Source organism: Oryx dammah, unplaced genomic scaffold, assembly GCF_014754425.2.
Source record: "Oryx dammah isolate SB20612 unplaced genomic scaffold, SCBI_Odam_1.1 HiC_scaffold_26, whole genome shotgun sequence".
Taxonomy (NCBI): domain Eukaryota; kingdom Metazoa; phylum Chordata; class Mammalia; order Artiodactyla; family Bovidae; genus Oryx; species Oryx dammah.
Window position 1 is genome coordinate 98576509 of NW_024070210.1, and position 17067 is coordinate 98593575.

General features: G+C 40.5%; 1 pseudogene; it reads left to right on the forward strand.

Moving 5' to 3' along the window:
* Positions 1-205: 205 nt before the first annotated feature.
* Positions 206-7444, forward strand: LOC120853759 (annotated as a pseudogene).
* Positions 7445-17067: the final 9623 nt, after the last annotated feature.

The following is a 17067-nucleotide window of genomic DNA, read 5'->3' on the forward strand; positions in this document are numbered from 1 at the left end:
GTAGGAAGAAAATTCTTAGTATATGTTCATAGAATGAATAATGAATAAAATAATAAGTTCAACAAGAAAGGTAGAAATGAAGTATAATTAGAATAGAAGGAGAAAGGACTATTTTCTAGGCTTGTGTGGGCCCGAAGAATGGGTGGATCTGAATATACAGAGCCTGGGAGGGAGTAGTAAAGGTCAATCTATGCAAAAAGAACACATGAGCAAAATTGTGGAGGTGAGAAAGGGTAGGCGCTAAGGCAGGGAATAGCAAATCTTTCCAAAGTGATGTGCAGCAAAGTAATATTTGGAAACAATAACACAAGTCTTTCTTTTTTCGTGTTTCTTTTGGCCTCCTACACCAAAATTAGTGGTATTTATTGTCTTGGGTAGGAGACAAAACACTTCAAGAGAAGCCAGCATTAAAGTAGAAATATGCGGTAAGGAACAGGAAGACAGTCCCAGAGGGAGCCCAGAGGGAGGGAGAGAGCATCCTAAATGTTCTTCCAAGCCAGATGCAGGTGGCAGCAGTTGTGAATGGATGATTAGACCTAGAAATTTCTAGCAGCTCGGACAGAGAGCACGGAGAGTGGTCTGCAGAGACCTGGGGCCCAAGGAGCAGAGAGAACACACACATCTTAGGTGTGAATGCTGATGAAAAAGGATCCTGTGCTATTATTTTCAGAGTCTGGCATCCTACACATGAATATGACACCTCCTTTTAGGTTCTCGGACAACATAAAACACTTGTGTTTCCCAGCCCTGACATCTATACTATCTTTGGGGAAAAGGTAAGGATTGCAAGAAACAAAAGAGATCTAAATTTGATTGAATTTTAATCCAACTAAGCCTAAGAAAAGTCCAGAAGGGACTGAATTTAATTGGATTGGAAAGAGTTTACTAACATCAGTGGAAATTCAGGTTGCTGATAGGGAAGTAAAACTCCATTTTTTTAACCCCAAGTTTATGACCGTAAAATTCAGATATAATTACAAGTAAATAAAGTTATGACTCTAAGCACAAGATCTTAGTTTCTAAACATATTTCCTGATACAAGGCTTTTTTAAAGAAATGATTGATTCAAATATGAGCAGAAAGGCACAAGGTGAGTCTGGTCTGGGATATATTGCTTTCCCAGAAAGCAAGAAAGCTTTCCAGGATCAATGAGATTGTGTCAGAGGATACTGGAACCAAAGTGAAGGGCCACCCATAGTTTAAGTACAAAAACTCAAGCGTCAAAGAGAATAATGGTTGAAGTTGACTGAAAGATATTCTGTATGTAAAGAAAACCCACAAGTTTATAATGATATTGAAAAAAGAGAAACCAAGAAAAAAGTAATTTATTATCATTTATGGCATTCACTGAATCAATTCTTTACACTGAAAACTGGCAATTGAAGGAGAGAGGTAAGAATGAAAGGAAAGAGACAAGAATCTTTTCATTAAGCATTTATAGCAAATGATCTGAGTTAAACAGGAACCCTCTACTTGATGGACTAATGATAATTACTCATGTACAAGAAATGACAAAATTGAACATTAGCTATTTTTATCAATGGCTATTGAAATCATTAGATAAATTGGCAATTAGAAACAGAATGTCCTTATGGCAGCAAAGTGACCCCATGTGGATTACTTTCTGGTCACAAGGAGATAAACCTAATTTTACCACGGGAGATTCAGCGTTCATCACCTTGATCCTGCGACCAAGCTCTAAATCACTAATAGTACATACAAAGATAATAACTTTCTACTCCATATGAAGTACCATGACAGTGCAATCTTACGGGGATAGTTTAGACTTAATCTGGAGAAGGAAATGGCAATCCACTCCAGCACTCTTGCCTGGAAAATCCCATGGACGGAGGAGCCTGATAGGCTATAGTCCATGGGGTCGCAAAGAGTCGGACACGACTGAGTGACTTCACTTTCACTTTCAGACTTAATCTGACTGAGCGACTGAACTGAACTGAACTGAACTGAACTGAACTGAACTGAATCAAATCTTTAGCGTCTAATTTCTAGGTTACAGAAAATACAGAGGCTAGAGTAGCACTGCCCTCCCCACATATTTATGTTGCCACATATATAATTTAAAATTTTCTAGTCATCTACTTTAAAAAGTAAAATGAATCAATAAAATTAATTGTAGTGGTTAATACATTTTTAATCCAGCATACCTCAAATACTATCATTTCATATAAGCAATAATAAAAACAATGATAACCAAATTAAAAAAATATTAATGAGATCATTTATACTCTTTATTTGTACTATGTCTTCTAAATTTGGTATGGATTTCACAGTACAGTTCAGACTAACTACATTTCAAGTGCTTATTAAGAGCTGGTGGTCACCATATAGAACACCACAGGACTAGAAGAAAAAGCTAAACAACACCGTGAAATTTAGTTCTATGTGTCAACTTGGCTAGGCTATAGCAGACAGATTTCAGCTAACCACTGATCCAGGCTTCACTATGGATGTATTTTATAGATGTGGTTAATGCCTACAATCACTTGACTTTAAGGAAAAGAGATTATCCATGGGATAACGTGGATGGGTCTCATTTAATCAGTTGCAAGGCCTTCAAAGCAAAACTGAGGTTTCCTTGAGGGAGAAACTCCTGCCTGAGACTGTCTAACCTGCCAGCTTGCCCTTCAGATTTCAGACTTGCCAGCCTACATAATACCATAAAACAATTCCTTGGTTCATTCAATTCGTATGTTTCATACACGGTTTTCACATACACACACATCTATATATGATATTTACATGTATAGTCTATTTTTATATATAATCTATGTCTATATATTATAAACCAGATCTAAAAGGTATATTGGAGACGACTGGATATTTTTGAACATGGACTTCTTGAATAATTAAGGAGCTATTGTCAGTTTTACAGGTGAGATAATATAGACTTATCTATGGGGGAAAACATCAATATTATCTAGAGATGTCTTTTGAAGTAATGAAGGATTAGATGTCATGATGATGACGGATTATACTCTATTGACTAAATCTACATGAAGTCATAATGCTTATTAAAATGAAGAAAATAAATCCAGTCTTTATCCCCATTGACATAAACTACATTATCTTTCAGTCAGTTCAGTTCCGTTGCTCAGTCATGTCCAACTCTTTGTGACCCCATGGACTGCAGCACGCCAGGCCTCCCTGTACATCACCAGCTCCTGGAGCTTGCTCAAACTCATGTCCATCGAGTCAGTGATGCCATCCAACCAACTCGTTCTCTGTTGTCCCTTTCATTAGCTTTAGCATAACAAATAATAGTTAATAAAGTTTTAGCCTAATATTTAACAAAGCTTCACAGCATGATAAATTGTTCTTTAAAAATTAAATGAGAGGGAACCTAAGGGTGAGATGCAGTTTGCTTTCACTAGCTGAAGGACCAGAAAGTATTCTCCTTCCAGAGCATGAAGACCAATGACCAGAGTCATAGGAAGTGATGTGGGTGATTCAAAATGTGAGTGTTTCCCACTTGGCCCCTATCTCCCCGTGACACTCCAGGACACTATGCCTCAGAATGATGACTTTTTACAATCAGCTATAAAACCGATATTTTGGCTTTTGTGTTGTTTTCTTAAGAGTACAGATGTTACTGGTCAAGTAACAGTATGTTCTTACCAAAACTCTTCCGTACAACTAAAATGACAAGATATTTTTCCTTCCTTTCTGTCATTAAATTGTAAGGAAGTGTTGATAGTCTTTGCTCTTATGGTTACTATTACTACCATGGTGATAATCTATACATTCCAAAAGAAGAAAAAACCATATCAGTCCAGTGCATAACATGATTTTATAAAAGTCCTCTGTCAGAAGTGGAAGGTAAGTTTACTTTTCAACATAAAATCTAAATAAATACTTGTGTACCTACTATGTACTTAGTTGAGTGTAGGATAGAATACTTTCTAATTTGTGCAGAAAATAAACTACTCAATAGTTTGCAAGGCATTCTGCAAAGCTCTTTCACATATGTGTTCCTATCAGAACCTCACGGAGACCCAAGTTTGATCCCTGAGTTGGGAAGATCCCACTCCAGTATTCTTGACTGGAGGTTCCCATGGACAGAGGAGCCTGGTGGGATACAGTCCATGGGGTCGTGAAGAGTTGGACATGACTGAGTGACTAACACAAAACACGCACATACACACAACTCATAGGACTGTACAGAGTTTGTAGGTTAGGTGTTACTAACTTCATTTTGCAAAGTGGGAACGTGGTAGACACAATTGGGTGCCTACCTGACATCCATTCATTCCATCATCCCAATCTCATTGCTAACAAAATCCTCAATGTGTTCAAGAGAAAACTTGCCCTGCTTCAGTCTAGGTATTCGTCCTTCCTAGTCCTGCTGTAGGAGTATGTGCTACAGTTCAGACTCATGTCTCATAAAGTAGAAATCTGCTAGGGCTTCTGGGACATCTTTTTTGGTTGTACATGTGTTGGTTTTTGCTTAAAAGAACTAAACTACAGCTGAATCTCTCCTCCACTCTCCCTTCCTGCTTTGTATGTGATTGTGAGGACTGGAACTGCCACAGCTATTATGTGACCAGGAATGAAAAGAAAAAAAAAATACTGGTTCAACAGCCTATTTTTTTATTTTATTATGTGAGACTATAAACCCTTATTTAAGAGACTAATGAAGATAACTTTTCTATTACCTATAGCTAAATGCATTCCCAACTGAAGTTGAGATAAGGTTTAAACAATATTCCCAAGATAACACAAACTATTAGGAACATGCTGTTGTTGGTGATTAAGTCTTGTCTGACTCTTTGTGACCGCCATGGACTGCAGCACGCCAGGCTTCCCTGTCCTTCACTATCTCCCGGAGTTTGCTCAAACTCATGTTCATTGAGTCAGTGATGCTATCTATCTCATCCTCTGCTTCCCTCTTCTCATTTTGTCTTCAATCTTTCGTAGCATCAAGATCTTTTCCAAATTTGTGTTGTTTTAAGTCATAAATTTGTGGAAATTTGTTAAAGCAGCTGGAGGAAACAGCGCAAAGGGCTTCTTGCTGTTATTATTAAGGAGAGAGCTTGACCTCTATTAGACCACAGTCTATTCTGAGTTACATTAACTTGAGAAGAATAAAACTTCATTTTTTTAAATAAAATATTTTGAGTTCACTTTCCATTCATTCAAGTTTACTTCTCCCACTGGTTTTTTCTCAATCAGTGATTTTTAGCATTCTTCTAGGTGATTCTCTGGCTATAGAGTTCAATGAGATGATATCAAACTCTTCTGGGTTTGCTCCCTGTATATGACATTTCTTTTATTAGCTAACCATGGCATATTTTATAGTTATTTGTATATAATTTAAGAGACCTTGGTTAGAAACCAAAATGTGTTTATTCACATTCATGGTTCATTCATTCATACATGTATTAAACTAGTGTTTTATTAAGCATCCACCAAAAGTCATAAAGTCAAGCAAAAAGACTTGGACCAAACACTAATAAAAGCAATGCTTGACCCCAGAGGCTTCTGTCATAAGAGAACCATGGCCTCTTCATTTTCATGAGACTATATATTTTCAAGATTGCTGGGAGTAACATGAATAACCTCAGATATGCAGATGACACCATCCTAATGGCAGAAAGCAAAGAGGAACTAAAGCTTCTTGATGAAGGTGAAACAGGAGAGTGAGAAAGCTGACTTAAAACTCAACATTCAAAAGACTAAGATCATGGCATCCGGTCCCATCACTTCATGCAAATAGATGGGGGGAAAATGGCAACAGTGAGAGACCTTTATTTTCTTGGGCTCCAAAGTTACTGCACATGGTGACTGCTGCCATGAAATTAAAGAGGCTTGCTCTTTGAAAGAAAAGCTATGACCACCCTCAGTTCAGTTCAGTTCAGTCGCTCAATTGTGTCCAACTCTTTGCAACCCCATGAATCCCAGCTCGCCAGGCCTCCTTGTCCATCATCAACTCCCAGAGTTCACTCAAACCCACACCCATCAAGTCGGTGATGCCATCCAGCCATCTCATCTTCTGTCGTCCCCTTCTCCTCCTGCCCCCAATCCTTCCCAGCATCAGACTCTTTTCCAATGAGTCAACTCTTTGCATGAGGTGGCCAAAGTATTGACTGGAGTTTCAGCTTTAGCATCATTCCTTCCAAAGAAATCCCAGGGCTGATCTCCTTCAGAATGGACTGGTTGGATCTCCCTGCAGTCCAAGGGACTCTCAAGAGTCTTCTCCAACACCACAGTTCAAAAGCATCAATTCTTCGGTGCTCAGCCTTCTTCACAGTCCAACTCTCACATCCATACATGACTACTGGAAAAACCCCAGCTTTGACTAGACGGACCTTTGTTGGCAAAGTAATATCTCTGCTTTTTAATATGCTGTCTAGGTTGGTCATACCTTTCTGTCCAAGCAGTAAGCATCTTTTAATTTCATGGCTGCAGTCACCATCTGCAGTGATTTTGGAGCCCCCCAAAATAAAGTCTGACACTCTAGACAGCACATTAAAAAGCAGAGACCTCGCCTGTGCGGTAGGAGTGAGGCACCTGAGCAAGACGGCGGCTGGAGGGCTGCACACCCTGGGCAGCAGCTTTCTGGGCAGACCAGTCCCTGCCGCCTCCTGCCCCAGCCCCGGAAACTGACATCTCCCAATAACAGACCTCGAGAGGACGGCTGGCTAAAATCCTTGTTTGTCCAGAAAGTTAACCCAAGGAAAGATGCTCACTGTAACCTCCTAGCCAAAAAGGAAACCAGCAGTCTGTACAAATTACAGTTTCACAATGTGACATCAGAATGCCTAGAAGCGTACAACAAAATTTGTCAAGAGTTGTTGCCAAAGCTTCATGAAGATAAACATTACCCTTCTACTTTGGTGGGGGCTTGGAACACGTGGTATGGCAAGCAGGATCAAGCTGTTCACCTTAGGAGGTATGAAGGAGGCTATCCGGCCCTCACTGAGGTGATGAATAAACTCAGAAAATCAGGAATTTTGGAATTCCGTAAGGCAAGAAACAACAGGCTTCTCTCAAGAATCAGCTGCTGGTGGCGTTTAATTTCTGGAATGAGCCCATCCCACAGTCCGGACCGAACATATATGAACTCAGATCCTGCCAGCTCCGACCAGGAACTATGTTTCAATGGGGCAATTACTAGGCTTGTGCTCTTTGCTTCAGACAGGATGGTGATGAAGCTGTTGGAGGCTTCTTCTCCCAAATTGGGCAGCTCTATACGGTGCACCATCTTTGGGCTTACAAGGATCTTCAGACCAGGGAAGATATACGGAATGCAGCATGGCATAAACATGGTTGGGAAGAACTAGTATATTATACAGTCCCACTTATTCAGGAAATGGAATCCAGAATTATGATCCCACAGAAGACCTTGCCCCTCCAGTGAAGCGACGGAATGGAGATGTGCCTACAGAAGTTTATGTGACAAGTGCTTGTCATCAATCAATTTGAACTGTGTGAGAGAGAAACACTGAAGTGTAAATTGCTGTATATAGCTTGTAAGAGACCTCTTTTCTTTAAAATTTACATACTCACAAGACAGGAAACTATTACAGTTTGGCAGATTGTGCGCTGTAGTCCTCTGGAACATCCCGAGGTTTATCGACTGTGCTGTATAATATTAACAACGATCGACCTTTCCCCACACCCCCAGGAAAAGAGAGCCCAACTGAAAATTGGAGTCATCTCCAGGTAAGAATCTAACCATGGGGGAAAAAAAGTTAGCCATTTCTTTATAAAGAGCAACTTTGTTTTATAATTATTAACTTTTAGACAAATTTCTTGTATCATGAAGAAATATAAATTTTATCATGTTTCTGTAGCATTTTTTTCTGAATTTCAGACTAGGAACAAATTATACGTGTACTCAATACCTGGAAATGTTTTCACTCTCATTTTTAATGTCAGCATAGTAAACTGTGTTATTATTGAGGGGGAAGTGGTTGATTAGTAATTCAGTCTCCATTTTGTGTATTGTGATGTCTTTATACAGGAGGAAAAGATGGCTTGAACCTGTGTATCATATGTGACTTTGAAATGAACACCTTGAACAGCAATAATTTTTATTTGTAATATTTTTCTACAACAAAACGAGTAGCACCAGGAAAAGAGGTTTTATTTTGTAAATAGTCATCTGTGACCTGCGTTTTAGTAAGCTCACAGCAGATTCTTCAAAAATCATGAATAGGGGGCAGGGAGTGTGCATGTTGAGATTTAAATTGGCATAAAACTGCATACTTTGTCTAGCTCTGATTTCATTTTTTAATAGTGCCAATTTTGTGACTGCAATCATGTGAAAGTCCTGTTGAAATGAAAAATTATATCTGACCCCCAGATCAAATAATTTATGTTAAAGTGTAAATAAATCTCATATCAAATGTCAAAAATAAAAAAGCAGAGACATGATTTTGCTGACAAAACTCCATATAGCCAATACTATGATTTTTCCAGTGGTCATGTACAGATGTGAGAGTTGGACCATAGAGAAAGCTGAGCACCAAAGAATTGATGCTTTCAAACTGTGATGCTAGAGAATACTCCTGAGAGTCCCTTGGACAGCAAGGAGATCAAACCAGTTAATCCTAAAGAAAATCAATTCTGAACATTCATTGGAAGGATGGATGCTGAAGCTGAAGCTCCAATACTTTGGCTACCTGATGTGAAATGACTCACTGGAGAAGACCCTGATACTAGCGAAGATTGAAGGCATGAGGAGAAGGGGGTGAGATGGTTGGATGGCATCATTGACTCAATGGACATGAGTTTGAGCAAACTCTGGGAGACAGTGAAGGACATGGAAGCCTGGCATGCTGCAGCCCATGGGGTCACAAAGAGTTGGGCATGACTGGGCAAATGAACAACAGACAACAACAACATATATTTTCAAAAAAGAAAACATGTGAAACACATTTTCTTTTCCATGTTATTTACTTATTTAAAAAAAAACCAATGCTTTTTACACACACAAATTAATGTGATATAATTGTGCTCTCCAGGCAATAATGATGGAATTTATAAACTCTGCAATCTCACAGTGCTCTGCAAAGCAGTATGGTCCAGCAAGGGACCCAGGCTTAGGCATATGATGCATGCAGTCTGGTTCCATTCTGTCAGCACATCTGACTCTTTGTATGTCCTTGTTTGGAGACAAGGTCAACTTTCTAAGTTTGCTGCCCTTTGTGAATATAAGGCCTGGGCCAAATGTCCCTGCCTAACCTCAGTTATTTACTATCAAATTAGAATAAATTGCATACAGAGTTACCAGTCACATAGTTAACTATACACAAATAGAATTCAAAGTTTCTCTTCATAACCATGAACTTAGTTAAAACTACTAGTTGCATCAATTTCCAGGGTAAATATACATGTGTTCTTTCTAGGTCCTCCATTCCAAAATATTCCCAGAGGACACTTGCTATTTGATTTTCCGGCACTGCCAGAGATTTAAGACCAAGTCTCAGGAGGGCTCTGACCAAGGAATGCCCAGCCCAGAGATTCAGCAGGGCTCAAGAGACTGGATCCATAGGACTGAGTCTTTCTCAGATTCCTCCCTTGAAGAATACTACAAATACTCTAAGTCAGTAGATGTTTGGTTTATGGCTTTGGGTGTCTTTGAGTTGAAATACTGTTGACAAGAAGAAAAGTGTAATTAAAAGACATTTTTGATGTTTAGTTTATCATAAATTTGAAAGTTAGTAAGCTCCTTCTTTCATATAAAGTATTTTTAGACACAGTTGGCAAACCATATGGATGTATTTGTAGTTCTTTATTTCTAGCAAGGTTTTATTAAAAAAGAAAAACACAGACTAACTAGAGCTTTCAAATTAGTGCATACTTCAATGCTAGCCATTTAGACACTCATAGGATAGCTTCAACACTCTCATTTGCCCACATGGAAAGAAAATTTTTTTGTTTCCCTGTAGCACCTTGGAGCCACACCTGCCTGTTTAAAATCAGGCACACAGCAGAGGAAGTGCTGATGAATTTGGTACTGTCTAGACAAGTACACTAATGTGCAGTGTTGGGCTGGTGGTTGTCATGGTAATAAGCAAATAAGCTCTTACAGCTCTGCTAAATAGTGGGTTGTGGATGCTTCCTTTACAATAGGCAATTTTCCCTCCCTTGAAAGGGGCATTGCCAAAAACAATCTGACTAGCTCTAAGACACGGAATCATGACATTCAGCAATGTTTCAGGTTGTAAGATAAATGCCACATTCTAATGTTTCTTGTAAAAGTAATTCATTTTCTTTGCCATTTGTCAGCATATTAATAAGTTCCTCATTATGTTGCAGAGCCTGAGCCGAAGAAACAACAGAAAATGGGCAGGAAATCTAAAGTGTTTTCACCGCTTTGATAAATAATAGCTTTTTAGTTTTTCTCTCATTAGAATTATTCCTTCCTTTCATGCAACCAATACTTTTCAGTCTCTTACTCTGTACTAGTCACTGTGCTAACCTCCAGGCACTCAGATCTGCACAGTGGCTTCTTTTTCTTCAAGGAGCTGAGAGTTTAGCAGGTGACACAGAGAAGCCAAGCATTACAAGGTGGATTTAGATACGTGATACACATAACACTCTGGGTACTTTCAGGACAAGTATATATGGCACATATATACTTCAGAGAAACCGGTATGCAGGTCAGGAAGCAACAGTTAGAACTGGACGTGGAACAATAGGAAGGTTCCAAATTGGGAAAAGAGTACATCGAAGTTGTATATGGTCACCCTGATTATTTAACTTATATGCAGAGTACATCATGCAAAATGCGGGACTGGATGAAGCACAAGCTGGAATCAAGATTGTCGGAAGAAATATCAATAACCTCAGATATGCAGATGACACCACCCTTATGGCAGAAAGTGAAGAATTAAAGAGCCTCTTGATGAAAGTGAAAGAGGAGAGTGAAAAAGCTGGCTTAAAACTCAACATTCAAGAAACTAAGATCATGGCATTGGGTCCCATCACTTCATGGCAAACAGATGAGGAAACAATGGAAACAATGACAGACTTTATTCTGGGGGGCTCCAAAATCACTGCAGATGGTGACTGCAACCATGAAATTAAAAGACGTTTACTCCTTGGGAGAAAAGCAATGACAAACCTAGATAGCTTATTAACAAGCAGAGACATTACTTTGCCAACAAAGGTCCATCTAGTCAAAGCTATGGTTTTTCCAGTAGTCATGTATGGATGTGAGAGTTGGACTATAAAGAAAGCTGAGCACCGAAGAATTGATGCTTTTGAACTGTGGTGTTGGAGAAGACTCTTGAGAGTCCATTGGACTGCAAGGAGATCCAACCAGTCCATCCTAAAAGAGATCAGTCCTGAATATTCATTGGAAGGACTGATGTTGAAGCTGAAGCTCCAATAATTTGGCCACCTGATGCAAAGAACTGACCCACTGGAAAAGACCCTGATGTTGGTAAAAACTGAAGGCAGGAGGAACAGGGGATGACAGAGGATGAGATGGTTGGATGGCATCATGGACTCAATGGACATGAGTTTGAGCAAGCTCTGGGAGATAGTGAAGGACAGGGAAGCCTGGCATGCTGCAGTCCATGGGGTCTCAAAGAGTTGGACATGACTGGGTAACAGAAGAACAAGCGTAGTAATGGCTAACTCCATCCTGGAAGACCTAAGAAGGTGTCCTGGTGGGGGCAGTATCTAGGCTATAAAGAAGATTATAAGAATCCAAGCAGAAGTGGGGCAAGTATACTAAGAAGAGGGAACAGGAGAGGGAGGGAGAGGAGCTACCAGTCAGCGTGAGAAGCAAGGTGAGGGAACAAGTGGAAGTTGGTCCTCAGTCGCATTGACTCCTTGGAACCCCGGGAACTGGAGACCACTCAGCTCCTCTGTCCGTGCAGTTCCTCGGCCAAGAGTACTGGAACGGGTTGCCATCTCCTTCTCCAGTGGATCTTCCCAGGAATTGAACCTGGGTCTCTTGAATTGAAGGCTAACTCTTTACCATCTCAGCCACCAGGGAAGCCCCTGAGGGGACAACTTAGGGTGTAATGGGCTCTATGAGGAAGAGAACAGAGGTGAGTCTTCAGAGGCAGGTAGGATTCGAATGACAACAGCTACACTTAGAGGTTAAGGCTTCATCCTAAAAGTGCTGAGGAGTCAAGGCAGCGTTTAAGCAGAGGAGTGAGACACTTTGGAAAACGAATTTTAATTGCTGTGTGGACAATGGTTTGGAAGACAGTAAGACTGGAGGCAGGAAGAAAAGTTAAATAGGCCTTTTAAATAGCCAACCACTTGTCAAAAAGGGTCTTTTCTGAATTATTATTATCCTTTCCATTCAAGATGGAGATGGCTAATGTTCCCCCCATATCCATGCTCCCACATCACAAAGTATGAAGCTGAGAGTCAGGTGAGCACGTGGCTGCCCAGACAAAGATATACATTTCCCAGATTCCCTGTAACCAAGGACAGTCATGGAAAATTGAAACGTGCAACTTCCAAGGTTGGCCTTTCCCATTCCTCTTTTCCTTCTCTCTGCAAACTTGAATACAGATGTGATGCCAAGAACTGGAGGAACTGACTTAAACCATGAGAACAAAGCCCAGTTTAGACTGCTATAACCATGGAGCATCAGCTAGGAAGCTGATAAACAACAGAAATTTATTTCTCACCATTCTGGAGGCTGGAATCTGAAATGACGCCGCCATCACAGTCAGGTTCTGGTAAGAGCCCTCTTGCAGGTTGCAGACTGCCACCTCCTTGTGGTGTCCTGACATGGTAGAAGGACGGGAGAGCTCTCTGGAGTCCTTCTACAAGAGCATTCATCCACAGTTTCCTGGTTCACCTCTCAAAGTCCCCATCTCCTAACAACCTCACACTGGCAGTTGGGATTTTACATATAATTTTGAGGGATACACACATTCAATCCACTGCACCCAGTGTTAAGGAGGCAGAGCAATAAAGTAGAAGAATCCTGGGACTCTGATGCTTGTGGAATTAACATCCCAACCCTGAACCATTTAATGCAGCCATTTTGCATTTTCAGTTATAGAATCTCAGCCAATATTCTAACTCATAGGGTGTCTTTAAGTCATTTGACAGTGTCGGGAGCTAATCATCTTCCCCATACCCCTCTGCCGTCCCGCCTCTCTGATAACTTCTCTGCCCACTCATCTGTCTGGCCATCCATCGGCTCTGCTGTCCCTGCTCCCTGTAGTGGTTCTCCTGGGTTCTTTCTGTCTTTCTGCATCATCATGGGCATGATATCAGCTCTGTTCTGCACTCCTCTGTTGACAGAGTCTGTATTCAACACAGAAGGTTTCCCATTTCATATTTGAGCCTGATCTTTGTCTAGACCTATATTTTTAGATGCCTGTGGCATATTTCCATTTACGTCTTGGGTTATCACTTCCCAATCAACATGTCCCGAATTGAGCTTGTCATCCTCTTCCCCTCACCCACAAGATTCTATTTCCCAGAACCGTCTTTTTGTTCCAAGGCAGTATCAGTTTCTTCTCCTCTTTCAGCCCTCGAATCTTTTGATTAACTTGAACTGCTCCCCTAATCCATCATCCTTCATGTCTAACCTATACCTAAGCTTCATTGCTCTAGTTCGTCTCAAATAGCTTTAATATTTGCCCTTCCCATCACTGCTGCCACTATTCATTTCAGCTTTTTTATCTGCCCCCCAATATCCATTCTCATCCTTTAATACTTTTGTCTTTAGTAAGCAGCCCAGTGAACAGTTTCCTAAATCACTTTACTGTATCCCTTTTCTCCTTAAGAACAAAAGTGATTAGGCTTTATCACATTACTTGCAAACCCATCTCCCGAGAAAGAGTGTGACATGGTGGAGAGAACCAGGGCCTTAGAGTCTGAGAACGGGTATGAACCACTAACCTATTGATCATTGAGTGTGTTATTTTAAGATTCCTTTACTGCTCAAAGCTGAAATAGTCACACGTACAATAGAGATAGTAAGAATTCATTTCTGGTGACTGTTGTAAGACTCGAGTGAGATGAGTCATCCTTACTATAGTTGGCAGCATGTGGAAGGTGTCAGTGAAATGTCGTCTGCCTGCTGGGCAGCTGCAGTCTAGTGTTACTCTACCCCGCCCAGTTCAGCTCTACGTCTTTCTGCCCTGGTCAGGTCAGGCTGGACTCAATCAGTTCTATCTCTGCTCCTCTGCCCAAACTGTTCCACCTGTAAGATACATTTTCCTTCTTTTTTTATCCAACAAATGGTTATTGAGAGCATTCTAGGTACCAGGTATTGGTTCAGCCACTTACTTAAATCCTATTCCTCCCTTATGATGTATCAAGCTCCATGAAACCCGGTACATGCTCTAGTGTCAACAGAATGTTCTCCAAACTTGCTATTGTCCTAACATGAGAAAACCTGGTTGCTCTCTAGTTATTTGTTGGTATTTTCTCATATAGTCCATGAGTTAGTTGAGAGCAGGAAAACTTGTTAATAATAATTCTTCTCATTTCCATCTTGGTATACCCTCCCTTAATAGCCAATTGACAAATACTGTTGCTTAAAAAAGTAACTTTAACTCCAATATTTATCATTTAATAAGGGAACTTCTTTGATTACTTCAGCTCTGGCTTAGGAAAAGTTTAAATCAAGGGAAACAAAAATCATAGCCATACTAACAGGTAATTACAACAAGCCATTGTTGGCTGCTTACATAAATATTGCTGGAGACTAGAACCATCAGCCTTCCTCCCCACACTGAATATTCATAATAAAGACTTAATATCTTGCAAAACATGAACCATTTTCTAAGTATCCCTTCTATGGAGAGGCCAAATAATCTGCTAATCAGCTTCAGGAGGACAGGAGTTCTAGACCACCTTCAGGGATGGGCTGTCAACAGTCAAACTTTTCTCCAGACGGTGGTGGAAGGGGAGGGAGGGGGAAAGTGAGGCTGTGTAGTGTAAATTTTCTACTTTCATATGTGTATTCTACTCTTCTGTGTTTCTTGTCCTTAAGCCAAAGCCCCAAAGGCATTTTATCCTAATGCTGTGCCCCTTCCCTGCAGATTCTTCTATGTCAGGCTTTCTTGTCAACCTTCTGACAGGGGTGCAGAGAGAACACTGCATGGCCTCAAAGCCTGGAGGTGTGCAGTGCCTTAGTGCTTCTCAGACTTACGGTCATCCTGACTTGTCCTCATTTTCCCTGAGAATGTGACTATATTTCAGTTCCTATGAAGAGATACTTATAAAGTGCCTGTTACGAGCAAAGCATTCTCTTGAGGGTTTATTTAAAGTCAGGAGTCCTGGGTTCTGATTCCATCTGGCCACTCCCTTTGGGACTTTGAGAAAGCCGTTTCTGTTTTTTGCTGGGGGAGGAGGTGGACGTTTATTATTAAATTAGGAGATTCATTGGAAGGACTGATGCTGAAGCTGAAACTCCAATAATTTGACCACCTAATGTGAAGAACTGACTCATTAGAAAAGACCTTGATGCTAGGAAAGATTGAAGGCAGGAGGGGAAGGGGACAACAGAGGATGAGATGGTTGGATGGTATCATCCACATGATGGACGTGAGTTTGAGTGAACTCCGGGAGTTGGTGATGGACAGGGAGGCCTGGTGTGCTGCAGTCCATGGGGTCGCAAAGAGTCGGATGTGACTGAGCAACTGAACTGACCTAGGAGATTCTTTTGAATACTATGTTGTATGATAAAATACAATTTCACTGTTTGGAGCATACAGGTAGGACATTAAGACGTTATAACCAGGCAGTAAAAAACAAATTGTGGAATCAGATCACCAAGATTCAAATATTAGCCCCACCTCTTTAGTAACTGTATGTCCCTGAGCTAATCAGGAAACCTCTCTGTCCTAGATCCCTTACTAAATGGCCATGACAAGAGCACCTTTCTCAAAGGTCTGTAGGGAGGACTGAAAGTCCATGTCAAACAATTCATAGCAAAGGCCATGAAGGAGCTGCTTGGGTGATGGAAGCAGCCTATATCTTGAGTGTGGTGGTGCTTATACTCCTGTACCCATTTGTTAAAACTCATAGACCTGTATGCCTAAAAAGGGTGAATTTACCTTAAAAAAAACCCTAATCTTAAAAATAAAGGTCTACTGTATGATTCTAATGACATATTCTGGAAAAGGTAGAACTATTAGCCATAGGAAATGGGTCAGTGGTTGCAGGGGTTTGGTGGTGGGGAGCAGGCCGGTGGAGCACAGGCCATTGTTAGAGCAGTGAAACTGTTCTTCTGAATCTGTAATGGCTGCACGTCATTACACAGTTTCCAAACCCCACAGAATATACAACACAAAGAGTGGGCCCAAATATAAACTATGGACTTCAGTTAATTATATATCGATTTGACTCATCAACTGTAACAAATGTACCACGTGAATGAAAAATGTTAATAATAGGGGAATGTGGGAAATCTCTGTACTTTCCACTGAAACTTTCATAAATCTAAATCTGCCCTAAAGAATAAATTTTATTTAAAAAACAAAGAAACAAGCACTTAGAAACAAATACTCCATAGTTACTATTATTATTATTCCTTCCTTTGAAAACAACAACCAAGGTTTATTCCTTAAAAACAGGCCTACATACCCATGCCTGGGGTGCATCTTAGGGGGAGAAGAATGTATGAACAAGTAACAAAGTGTGGTCCCTCCCAACTCAGACTTCTTAAATACTGCTTTGTTTAAAAGGGGAAAATAATCTCACAAGTGTCTCCTCTCAGATCATTTCTCTGAGGCCTGAACTGCCTGTGGAAGCTGCTCTTTTCTCCCGAGCTGCTCCCCTTCTCTGTGATTCAGCCACAGATGCTCTTTCTTATTTCATGATCGTATCTGCTATTGTACCAAGGCACTGAAGACATGGAACAGCCAATTAAATATCATCACATGTTCAGTGCCCTTGGGAAAGCCGTACAGGAAACAGACTGTTTATATCTCACACCTCTGGGGAGGCTGCACAAGCTGAAAGCAATGTAGGATTTTTCCTTCTCTTTATTCTCAGAGAAGAATTAAAAACAAAAATCCAAGCCACACAATCACCCAAAACAAACAAAAAAAAATGTAGTTTCAAATATAGAAACACTCTCCTTCATGATGAATATGCTTGTGGGAG